The 7913-nt window shown below is 44.2% G+C and overlaps 1 long non-coding RNA gene across 1 annotated transcript; it reads right to left on the bottom strand.

The window, feature by feature from the left end:
* Window positions 1–350: 350 nt before the first annotated feature.
* LOC100217210 (uncharacterized) lies at window positions 351–2439 on the bottom strand. The gene is made up of 2 exons (NR_159992.1): window positions 1507–2439; window positions 351–706 (listed from the first exon to the last, which is right to left on the bottom strand). It is a non-coding gene; the product is annotated as an uncharacterized lncRNA (long non-coding RNA).
* Window positions 2440–7913: the final 5474 nt, after the last annotated feature.

The following is a 7913-nucleotide window of genomic DNA, read 5'->3' as shown; positions in this document are numbered from 1 at the left end:
TTTCTGGTATTGGTCTGCCCGAGGCAAAGCTTACCCATGACGAGGCATGTGGCCAGTTAAAAGGTCCTCAATCATCAATCCTACATCGACACGGTCCTTAATTGACTCAGACGGAGACACTACACCGAGACTTCCTTCTCATGCAAGTCAACCGCCCAGTCTCAGCTTTATCATTTAAAACCCTAAGTTTGGTACCTGGCAGAGGTACATCTTTTCAGATATTGAACCCATCAAGGCCCTGATGGATCCATCATCACAAGTTTTTCTTTGTAAAAATTCCCATCCAATCTAAAGCATCACCTTTTGTTTTAAAACAAAAATTTTGGTTTTTCTAAACTAACGCTAAGCATCATAAAAATCATTTTTATAAAAGGGAATCAATGGATGGTAATCAATTTTCCAAGGAAAGAATTGCTACAATTATTTGGCACACAACTCCTATCACCTAATGCATCAAACAAGGTGATAAAGATTTTAAAAACCAAGGAAAGGGATAATGCATCAGGGCTTGCCTGAAATAACACTAGGTTAGTGTTTGTTAGAAGATGTCTGCTTGACGATTATCCCTCGACCGAGCACTTTCTTGATTTAACCATCTTCAGGTTGGTCCGACTGACGACATCGTCGTACGGAGAAGACCACTCCTTGCACCATCTTGAGGTTAGCTTGGCTCTTGTCCTCCTCATCACGTGATTAGCTAGCGTACCTAATGATATGCATAATGCGCATGTATGAGCATAAGGAAGAATAACACAAGATATTACTATGCTACGCAAAAGAGAAATAACCCACTTAATGGCGAGGCATTGCAGACACTAACTATCGATATATTGTTACGTACAACAATCATGCTCCTCCAACCTAACCAGGTATAATTCAAACTAACATCACAAGATATTATGATTAGCATTCGTGTGTGGAGTCATTTTTGTTTCTAACTTTTTATTAACTCTTTAAACCGTGCGTCTTAATTAACTTGAATTACAGCCTTAACTAAATATTCGAAGTAGCAATCAACATCCATTCAAATCATGAAAGTGACCAACACACATAGAACATCATACCTAGTTTAGAGAGCACACTAAACGACTTACAACTTTAACTTCACAATTCTAGGACACCTAACACTTATAAAATTTGATAGAAGAACTTTCATTAACTTTCTAAACTAATTTCCCGATTAACCTGTGTATCACATATATTAATAAAACATCACATTTTTAACACCTACAGTCCCGCAAGCACTGGGACCTATTGCGACCTCTTTCTCCACACGACATTGACCAAATCACCGTAGACGACTTGGGCATCCTAAAAAATATTCTACCTACCCCACGTCACACATATACTAAAGGCAATAGGACCGATATAATTAGTATATCTAACAGTTCCCTTCATTGAACTAATAACAGAATTAGCAATCCGACTCACCACAGAATCATCACGATTAATATACCTAGTCAGACCATTCATCAATCCACTAACACGAATAAAAAATTTGCTTACCCTGACTAATCCGACACGATAGTCGGAAGCATGACGACGGTTTCCGGTTGACATCTTTGATCAGACACGTCTGGCGAGCGATGCACACAATTCCTATTCTTGACCAGATACCCATGGGATTCATTTTGTCGAGCTGGTGACACGTGGCCAGCACAAGAGCGTCTTCACGGCTTGGGACTTGGCGTAGACGAGGATGGCGATCGACGACATCGACGTGCCAGCGCGACGATTTCCATTCGACGAAGACAATGGCTGTACGACTCGTTCGAGCTTTTTGTCGAGCACTTGGTGAACATCATACAGGGTAAGTCTGATGTGGCGCTTGGGCTGACGGCGAGCAGGGAGACATGCCGAAATCCTGGACGCGACGACGAATTCACACTGAGGCGACCAACTAGGGTAGTGCCCAGGCACACACGACACAAACCAGGCAACCAGCTACTCTGGTCGAAACCGAGCTGGAGCTGGGGGAACCGCGGTGCGGAGACTAGGTGTCGGGGACGAGCCGCTGCTCGGGTCGAGCAGTCGGCCAGCGAGCGCAACAGGGAGCAAGGTCAAGGACGCGGCCGGGCGAGCTCCAAGCTGGTGCCAGGGACGCGCTACGACTTGGAAACAGGGAGGAGCTCGCGGGGAAGGGAGAGGAGCGGCCCGGGCGCCGAGCAGAGGGTAGGGCCGAGCTGGAGGCCGAGCGCCATGAGCCGAGTGGAGGGCGAGCTCGGCAAGGCACGAGACTTGGGGAGCAGGGAAGGCGCCGAGCGGAGCGACAGTGGCGACTTGGGTGAGATCCGAGCTGGGCGCCATGGACGCGGCAGCAGGGAGGAGCACGCGGGCACGCGGGTGGGCTAGAGGCCGAGCACTAGGGCTAGCCAGGCGCGCGCGGGGGAGATGAGGAGGGAGATGGGCGCGCGCGCACGGAGCTTGGCTAGGCGCAAGGAGGCGCGCACTGGAGACAAGGCCGCTGGCCGTCGCGCGATGAGAAAAGATTAGGGAAAACGGTGGCCAGGAGATAAGCAAGGCACATGGAAAAATCTGGAGGGAGAGAGATAGCGACGGGAGGTGGAAAAATCTCCACGAGATGAAGATGAAGGCTGCATGGTGACTCAAAAAAATCCCAGGCGGCTGAGATATTTTTCTCCTTTTTATTTTTTTATTTCTCTTTTCATTTCTTCTTTTTTATATAAAGAGAATTGCAGATATTTGGAATTAAGGGTTTTAGTGATGCATAGTGGGTCGAATAAAACGAGATTGATAACAATATTTGGACACTATTTGATTTAGCGAATACACTGAAGTCGGATGAATCCATACCGTTAATTCACTTTTGAAGATTTAGATCGAGGCAAGAAACAAATGGACCGAACCAAAATGATATTGACTTCGGTAATTTAGACTGTATTTAGTCCCGTTTAATTTTTACGATCCTCACCAGCTATCGATTAGTTGATTTGATGCCAAAGATAACTTGCTGAACGGAACGATTCACTTAATCAGCTGGTGCATCGTTCTGTTCGGGCAGCGCGGGGCTCCAACTTTTACATAAAATCAGAAGTTTTCTGATTTTCGCATTCACTTACGCGCGTGATCCGAACAGTTCAAAATTCGCCAGCGAACGAAGATTCGATAATCCAAAAGTTTCTCGAACCCTTTTAAATTGCGTAGATTATCGAAATGAAAACGACACCAAACTCGAACTTTTGTGAGATTTCTCGAATAATCTTGGATCGAAGACGGGGCTAATATCGAAATCGTTATTCACCCCGGGCTTTCTTACTTACGTCCATAATCGCTGTTTAACGGGAGATAACACCTGAGGTTTTACAAGAACCACCCGGTTGTGCGGTTTGTCCATCCGTGGAGCTAGGATGAGGGAGAATGGCCCATGGTGGCCACATTTCAATCTCCGTGGACCACGGTCTCGATCCCAGGATGTTTGGTGGCTTTTCTTTGTGTGGCTCTCCGTGTGGTAAGCCTTCACCCAATAGGATCGCGTCAGATCGCTGTAATTCCGCGGGTGATTAAGTATTCAATATATTTTGCGTCGTAAACTCATTTAGACTCATTTTAGTTGCGTTAGCTTCGCAATAATACTGTGTACACGTTAAAAGTACTATTTTGTAAGGACACATGTTTTATTTAACTAATTAATTAATTGTTCATTCGGTAGTTATTAAAAACAACCCTCTAATTAAACCTAATATATAGTTTTAATTTGCGTTTTTATACATATTAATTTGATTACGTCTGCTCAAATATTTTTGAAATGATACTTGTTAGTATAAACGTGTTGCATCGTGCGTCGTCTCTTGTCGATCACGTGTGTCTCGCGCACTGTCCGCACATTATTTAATTAATTCTGTTATTGTCGCCCGCGCTAATTAGTCAATCCTTGTTAGTTGTTGGTTATTCAAAATAACAATTCAATTAGAACGAGTCTATAGTCGTGCTTTTGTAAATATAAATGTTAATTAACTTGATTAATACCAGCTTAAATACTTTTAATTATTCATTTGTTTGTTGTTGTTCGCGCGCGGCATCGTTTGCGTGTCATCGAGCTATTCACGCGCATAGTCGCGTTGATTCGTGCATGTCGTGTGCTGCACGCGCGTTGTCGCGCGCATTATTTTGCGTGTCAATTGTGTGTTGTTTGCACGTCACCGTTGTTCGTTCGCGTGTGTCGCGCGTGCTGTTCGCACACGTTGTCACACGTCATTTGCGTGCGTCGCGTGTGCCATTTACACATGTCGCATGCCTTGCCGCGCGTCGTTAGCGAGTATCTCGCGTGTCGATCATGTGTGTCGTGCGTTGTCTGCGCGTGATAATAAATTGTTTTTGCTTATAAACACTCATGTTAGTAATGTTAATTCGTCGGGTCACATATTTTAGATAATTAATTTAAAGTTTGCTCGACTAATATTTATTAGATTAATATTCCAATTAGATTAAATGTGTAGTGTTCAACTTGCGCTTTTATAATAATCATCAACATGACTAATATTAACTTAACTACTTTTTATTTATTTAATATTTGTTTAGTATAAACGTGTCCTCTATTTAGTACATTCTTGCCTGTCACGCGTGCTGTTCCGCACGTGGTGACGTGTTGGTTCGCGCGTCGTTCACGCTGGTCGCGCACACTGTTTCGCGTGTCGTCAGCGTGCTATGTCGCGTATGTATGCGCATCGTTTGCACGCTGTTGTGTTGTTTCGCGCGTCGTAAATTCACCTCGCTTAGAATCTCTCGCTTTAATTAAATTTCTGGTTTAACTGATAGCTACTAGTATAACAGGTTAAGCAAAACTAAATATTAGATATAATTTATATTTGATAATGTCGAATTAAAGGTTTTAGTTATATTCGTGTAACCACAGAAGCGCTCTCTATTTTATATTGCTTGTTATGATGATATTTTATCTTGTATGGTGTAATGTTCTTATGCAATTATATGTTTGTTTGCTTGTGCCTGTTCATCTTCGCTGTGCGTCGCGAATAGATCGTGATCCATTTCCGAGCGTCGAGGAATCAAATATCAAGCGTTTGCGACCAAGTGAACAAGCTCCTCGAGTTCTATAAGGTTGAAAACCCTGAGCATCTATTTGGTGAAGGCAAGTGTCCTCTGACCCATTATGTCCTATTCACTTTATAATTCACTGTCCCGCATTACATAATTAAAACCTAAGGATTTACTAGCTTTGTATTTACCTTATCCTTGTTTACCTTTTGGGTTATCATGGTTAGCTTTATACTATTGCTTTAACTTAATCAACGAACATGATGTGAATATTTATGATACGGCGATGTTATCTCGATGATGATCTTGTGATATTTTAGAGGACTCAGGCCATTTTACTGAGTAGCTCTCCGTAAGGACCTATTCATTGAGTGACCACCCGGGATAACAGTGCAACTATAAGGGTGGAATGGGACGCCCTTACTTGAATAATTAGATGAACCCGGGGGTGTAGTTGGCTTTGCTTGAGGGCCGTCAGTGGGGGCCAGGGCATAGTGGTCGCTTTGCCAAGGGGGGTGTAGAGGTTCATTCGATTTGTTTTGTTAGTCACCCACCTTAGGGAGGTGTACTGCGTTTGTAGAACTGGCGAAACCTAACGAGCAGCTATACACCAAGGGAGTCTTTGTAAAGGCTACATAGTTAGACCCTGCCAGGTCACCTTGGTAGTGATCAATGGGGAATCATGATCTCCGGGCAGAATGAGAATCATGACTCATGGGTGAAGTGTGCAACCTCTGCAAAGGAATGAAACTGATATAGCAGCCGTGCTCATGGTTAAGAGAGGCTTTGGGATCCTCTTTGATTAGAGATACAGATGATCTGATATGCAATGGTTCTATTGATCATTTTGGTTACGATGATGATAATGATGTTTCCTCGATTAGGAAATGGTTCATGGGTTGGTTATTGCTAAAAACTGGCTTCTTTTAATAATGAATACATGACCAACTAAAAGCAACTACTTTGAGCTTAACTCAACATAAAGCTAGTCCACCTCAGCCAAACGGGACATTTGCTGAGTACGTTGATGTGTACTCACCCTTGCTTTCACTAAACACCAGGTTACCGTTGGTGCAATCTATGCTCAGGTAAAGAAGAAGAAGAAAGTGTCGAGGCGGATCTCTAGGAGTTCCAGGACTTTGATGAGTTCGAGGATTAGGCTAGCGACCTCCCCCAGTCAGCTGCCTGTGGTGGGTTTGTTTACGTTGGCTACTTTTTGATTCTGTGTACTTTGATTTATATTATGTAAATGATTCTAGTCTTTAGTATTATTACTTACTCTTTATTGTTATTCGAAGCATGGTGCTATGATGGGTCATTTATGTAATCGTCGTGTACGTGAATTTCTGATCCTGGCACGTACATCGTTCACATTCGGTTTACCTTCCAAAAATCGGGTGTGACATCTCATGATCTCATCACAACATCCTTCATGCGCCTCATCCTGTGGTACCTGTTTTTGACCTGGGGGATGTGAGTACAGTAAGGGTGAGCTCACATATGTTCATCGCTCAACAAGTTGTCGGGAGTAATGTGCATGAACTCACCAAAGGTGGAAGCCCATGTGAAGTGTAAGGCTTACCAAAGAGGATGGTTAAAGCTGAGCATTGCTTTTAAAGTTGGTCAAAATTTCATTAGTAGTTACTAGGTATAAGTAGATACCGACCCAATTAAATAAGAGATCAAGATTAATAACAACACCCACAATGGAATGCAAATGACAAATTGAGTTTAATTCCATAAGTTAATCATGTGAGGGTTCGAGCCGCTCATGACCGTGAGCATGGCTGATATACCAGTTTTACACTCTGCAGAGGTTGCGCACCTTTACCCACAAGTCATGTAACCCATTTTCCATAGGGTTGATTGGACCCGATACACCTCTACCAAGGAAGCGAGGCAGGGTAACACTACGAGGTGTTTACAAAGTTCCACTAAATTCAAAATACCCGCTAGAGTTTCTAGGGAGCGCATTATAGGAATCCCCCGTCTTTAAAGCCATTGCAGCAAAATCAACCCGAGAACCACCCTCTACCAACCACTCCCCTACTGCCCTTGCCCCTTTTGGGTAAGGTAGTCCTCAACTAGCTTTCCTAATTAGTCAGCCAAGGGCGTCCCATACCACCCTTGTGGTAGCACTGTTTTCCCGAGTTAGCTCTACCGCGCCAGAAAAGCCCCGCCACTGCCAGCCGCTCATAGTCTGCTGCCGGAGTGCGAGGGCCGGTAACTCCAGCCCTCCACCTCCCAATCCGAGCCCTGAAACAGCTTCACGAAGCCCTGCCAAGCTTGCTGAGCTTTGCCGCGAAGGTCCACTTCACCAGGCCCCTGGATTGAAGCTCACCGAGGACCTCCACCGCCTACGCCATGGACCCGCCAGTTCATGTCGCCACCGGCCAAATCACCGACGCCCCCAAGTTCGCCGAACCAACCCGAAGCTCCGCAACCCCGTCCTCGAGGCGCTACCACACCAGGTAAGCCGCGATTTCTCACCGTCATTCGCGTACTATTTCGGCGAGGGAGGGAGGAGCGCGGGTTGGGTTGAAGACCTTGAAAACCTGAGGGTTTTTCTGCTATGTCAGTGACCCATAGAAACTGTAGACCCGGGACTCATTTGTAAGGCGCCGGGGAAAGGAAACCCACGGACCCGAGCGCAAAGCGTCGTTTCTTTTTCAGTTAATTGAAAATACCTTTTTAAACCTGCAATAGGCTTCAAAAATTCATAACTAAATGAATACTGACCCAAAATCCATAAAACCAATTTTGTTAAACTTTGTGTACCGAGAGCCTTCAACTAAAAATATGAAATCACCTTTGTTTAGCAACAAATTTTAAGGTTTTGATTCAAGTGAGAAAACCCCTTAAACCTTGAAAATAAGGAAACTAGTAGGAAAACTTTTAGA

This window comes from Zea mays, chromosome 4 (genome assembly GCF_902167145.1).
Source record: "Zea mays cultivar B73 chromosome 4, Zm-B73-REFERENCE-NAM-5.0, whole genome shotgun sequence".
NCBI classification, from domain to species: Eukaryota; Viridiplantae; Streptophyta; class Magnoliopsida; order Poales; family Poaceae; genus Zea; species Zea mays.
The sequence above is the reverse complement of the archived record's forward strand: the minus strand, read 5'-3'. Positions and strand labels throughout refer to the sequence as shown.